Genomic DNA, 4,679 nt, shown 5'->3' with positions numbered 1-4,679 from the left:
CCAGCTGTTACAGTAGGTGGTTTGCTCGCGCCTGTGAGTCACACACGAGGGAAGCTGCAGTCCTTGACCAGTACTGTAGGCGCTTAGATCCGGTATTTGCTTTTAGACCGTGGGAGCAAAGACTAATAAGGAAAATACACCAGAACAGCTGGGAAATCAGCTCCCTTCTGACTGCACAAAAATCGCGACTGCCAAGGCATTTTCTGTCCTCGAGACAGGGAGGTCTTCGAAGGATATGTGGGGTTTTTTTGTTTTTTTTTTTTTGTCCTTCAAATTCATTTCTTTTGCCTTTCCTCCATCCAGCCTCACCGATCACTTTACACTCCGTGCTTGAAATGGTACTAAGCTTCAACTGTTTTGTAACACGAAGGATGGCCAAAAAGAAAAAAAATCAAATCAAATCAATGTATTTCTCGTATCCTTTCAAACACTGCGTATTTCGTGACTTTGAGATTCCAGATACAGGTGATGTCCATGTTTGCTTGTGTGGTGGCCCAATTTTACTTTGTCTTACCAAGACAATTTCATACCTTCATACAGTCTTGTTGTCTATACAACTGAAATGGAAATTCAGACTTCATCAAACACTGCTGGCCTGAGAGAGAATTCTATAGCCGAAGAGAATGCAAATTAATACTCACCCCTTCTCCTGGCTTCAAAAGCGTGTGAACAGCTTCATCAGAAAATCATCAGTTCTCTCGAAAAACCACTTGGATTCCAGCAAAAATCCTGAATAATCCGAGTAAACCAGCTGTTGGAAGAATGCATCCGTTCTAGGAACTATGCTTTATCATTCGGTAGTTAGAATTAAAAGTAATTTTTGGACCAGGCAAAAATTTTTTGAGTTAACTCAGTGATAAATCCATTTTTCTGGATACAAATATCTAGCAACATATCTGACTTTATTAACATTAATTTTCACGGCATACACAGTCTTCCAGTTTCGAAAATTCTTCCTCTGAAATGGCTGTTTCTGCTCGGTGTTAGTTATCAACAACACGAATTGGGGCATCTTCTGTAAAAAATACTATTCCTGGGGGGTGGGGGCACCGGGATGGCTCAGTTGGGTAAGCATCTGACTCTTGATCTCGGCTCAGGTCACGATCTCATCGTTCGTGGGATCGAGCCCTGCGTTGGGCTCTGTGCTGACGGCATGGAACCTGCTTGGGATTCTCTCTCTCCCTCTCTCTCTATGCCCCTCCTCAGCTTGTGTGTGCTTTCTCTCTCTCAAAATAAATAAATAAACTTTTAAAAACGTTTTTAAAAAAAGAATGTTATTCTTGGGGGGAGTATATAAAACTTATCTAGCCGAGGAAAAGGATACAGACCAGTTCTGCATAGACATAGTCAGGACTATACTCTTGATTATCTGTATCTTGTCGGATGTCATCCACTAGTAGCTTTTCAGCATCAACCCGGCCCTTCAGCCTCCTTGGCCTGTAAGTATGGCCCCCAGCAGCTCAGGCAAAAAGTTAAAGTTGCAGAAGGGAAAATGCAAAACTAGTAACAGCCCACTTATCTAAGAATCACATATGGCAACCTCAGCTCATTGGAACTCGCTGGGAAGGCAAGGAGAAGAGAAAAGAAAAGAAAAAGGTATTTCAACAGTCAGAACAGAAATGAAAAGCAAGTGTGCTAAAAATATCATCTGTGTGTATGTGTGTGTGGGGGGGGGGGGGGGGAGTGGACACAAGGAAAGAAAGCGGGAAGGATAGAATGAGCGAACACCATGGCAAAAACTCCAACTCACCCAAGAGACCTCACATACCTGTCACGGTGACAGTGAGGAGAGCTACCAGCACATAGGAGGCCCTCAGCGTGCCCAGCGGGCAGCTGCTTATTCTAAGTGGTGACCCAAGACCTCAGTCATTGGATAAATTGTACTTAGCATCATTTTACTCAGGTATGGAAATAGAGTAAGTTACCTGTTTTTTTCCCCAACAGGCTTACTATAAAAATAAGTTTCTTAGGGGTGCCTGGGTGGCTCAGTTGGTTAAAGCATCCGAGTCTTGATTTCGGCTCAGGTCACGATGACAGCTCGGAGCCTGCTGGGGATTCTTTCTTTCTCCCTCTCTCTCTGCCCCTCCCCTGCTCACACCTTCTCTCTCAAAATAAATAAACTTAAAAAAAAGTAAATAAATATCTTATACAATGAAGCAAACATGAGCAGTGCACAATTCTACTGGTTCTAAAACAGGATCCGGGCTGACGTCTACTCTAAGAAACATGGAATCCTAGTGCACCCGCACAGGAAATGGCCAGGCATAGAATTTTACAGAAAAGGGCAATCTTGTGTTTCCATTTTGGGGGTGGGGGGGTGGGGGGAGGGAAATGTATGGTATTTCATTATTTCCATATCTAGATTAGAGAAAATTGCCGTCTTAGATGCATTACTTTAGGACGCAAAAACATGCCGGCAACTAATAGGCATCTTAGTATGTGGAAGCTGAGCTCCTCATCTGTCCCCCGAAACCTGCTCTACCGGCCACCTGCCCGTCCCCTTGCCGGCAGCTCCGTCCTTCTGGTCACCCAGGCCAAAGCCCCTGGGTGTCATCCTTGCCACCCGCTTTCCCCACATCCCACATCCAGCCCATCAGCAAATCCTCTTGGCCCGTCCTTCAAAACAGATCTAGAAGCTAACTGTTTCTCACCACCCCCACTACTAGCTGCTGGGTCAAGTCACTGCCATCCTTCCGCCTGGATTTTCGAACAGCTTCCTTAACTAGCGTCCTGGCTTTCTGCCTTATCTCCCTTGAGTCAGTAATCTATACATAGGTCAGAGGGATCCTTTTAAAACGTAAGTCAGTTGGATTTCCCCTACCTCCTCTGCTCAGACCCCCGGCAGAGTCAAGTTCAAAGTCCTCACTCCTTCCTCCTTCTCCTGGCCCATGGTTCTCCAGCCTCCCGCCCGCCCTTCGAGCTGTTCCTTGAAACCACCTGCTTTGCAGGCTTCCCTTCTGCCTGAAATGTCCTTCCAGCTCAATCTATGGCTGTGTTGTTCAGTGCTGTATGCCCCGCCCCCAGAACACTGCTGGGCAGAGTAGAGGATTAACAACTGAATTAATGAGCACCATAATGGAAGAGTAAATGATACAGCTTTGGCTAGGTGGCACTATCCTTTCTTTAAAAAAAAAAAATGTTTTATTTATTTTTGAGAGAACACGAGAAGGGAGGGGCAGAGAGGGGGGACAGAGGATTTGATAGGAGGCAGGCTCAGCACTGACAGCAGCGAGCCCGTTGCGAAGCTCAAACTCACAAACCGTGAAATCATGATCTGAGCCGAAGTCAGACGCTCAACTGACTGAGCCACCCGGGCACCCTGGAACTACCCTTTCTATTAAAATGAACCCATTACAGGCACACTCCTACCTGAGGCACGCCATCTACTCGAGGCACACGGCACTCGGTTCTGGAGGTGCAGAGGTGAAGAGGAGAAGCTTGCTCCTGCCTTCATGGAGTTTACAGACAGCTCTACGGGACGAGGCAGGCCAGAGGAAGAGTCAGGATCACATCACAAGGATGCTCAGTCTGGTCTAGGGGGTCAGGAAAGGCCCACCAGCAAGCAGTGACATTAAAACTGAGACGCGAACGATAGTACAGTTGGCCAGGCAAAGACAGAAGAGAATATTCCATGCGGAAGGAAGAGCAGAACTAGGTCTGGGGTGGAGAGAACTGAGTCCAGCTGGTTGGAGGAACTGAAAGCGACAGAGAGAGTGAGACAGACAGAGAGAGAGACAGACAGACTGACATAGAAGAGAAGGATCCTGAGAAAGAGCCCTGGCCAGCCAGGGGGGGCCTCCCGAAGGGCTCTCGGTCAGTAGGAGTACGATCAGATGTGCATTTGGGGAACGTCTGCTCTGTGCTGTGAAAAGTGGTTTGGAGGCAAGAAGGGGAAGTACGTTAGGAGGCCAGAGATGACAGCGGCTTGTGCGAGACTAGTGGTAGTGGGAGGTGAGCACTAGCCAAGTATGGGCTTCTACAAAGTCATTAGCCTTATTCAGGTACTCGGCTTCCCTGAAACCTCCAGGATTCCAAGCCATCCGACAACCCGAACAAACAGGAAGTCTGGAGTTACAGATGAGCCAAGAGAAAAAGGACAAGGCTCTTGTTACAATATTACCCATCATGTGAGAAATGCTGCAAAGTATCTGAACGTTGTCATTTTTCAGGAAAATGAAAACCAAACAAAACGTTTTAGAGCATTTGCTTATGGCGCCGTGAACAAAAACCCAAACCGCGTCTTAACGTGGCTGAAGAAGATAAGGCATTTGAAGGTGTTTTTTTGCTCCATTTTTCAAGTGAGGATATTGAAGCACAGAGAGGTTGTCACTCTCCGAAGCTGAGAAGCGATAGCACGCTTCTCAATAGCACAGGGATGTCTTGGTGGTAATATAGCTAAGCAGTGAGACTACTAACTAGGACTTAAGACTGGCCTTCTGGACCCCAAACCTGGTTTCAATCTGCTGACTTTCCCACACGGCGTAAGTGCCCAGCAGAATCCTTTGACGTGTCATGCTGTCTGACCGAATGCCTCATTCGGGTCTTCGCTCGTGAGAAATACTTCCACTTGTCTACTTACTGTCCCTATGGACACAGCGCCAGGATCTGTGGGCATCGTGATGGATGAGAGCAGGCCCTGACTTCGACGGGCTTACGGTCTTGTAGATGGACACAGGTAC

At 47.0% G+C, this 4,679-nt stretch overlaps 1 long non-coding RNA gene across 1 annotated transcript; it reads right to left on the bottom strand.

Annotated features, from left to right (window-relative positions):
- Positions 1-312: 312 nt before the first annotated feature.
- On the bottom strand, positions 313-3,712 carry LOC102960609. The gene is made up of 3 exons (XR_444486.3): positions 3,370-3,712; positions 642-751; positions 313-557 (listed from the first exon to the last, which is right to left on the bottom strand). It is a non-coding gene; the product is annotated as an uncharacterized LOC102960609 (long non-coding RNA).
- Positions 3,713-4,679: the final 967 nt, after the last annotated feature.

The sequence above is a fragment of the Panthera tigris genome, chromosome C1, assembly GCF_018350195.1.
Source record: "Panthera tigris isolate Pti1 chromosome C1, P.tigris_Pti1_mat1.1, whole genome shotgun sequence".
Classification (NCBI taxonomy): domain Eukaryota; kingdom Metazoa; phylum Chordata; class Mammalia; order Carnivora; family Felidae; genus Panthera; species Panthera tigris.
The sequence above is the reverse complement of the archived record's forward strand: the minus strand, read 5'-3'. Positions and strand labels throughout refer to the sequence as shown.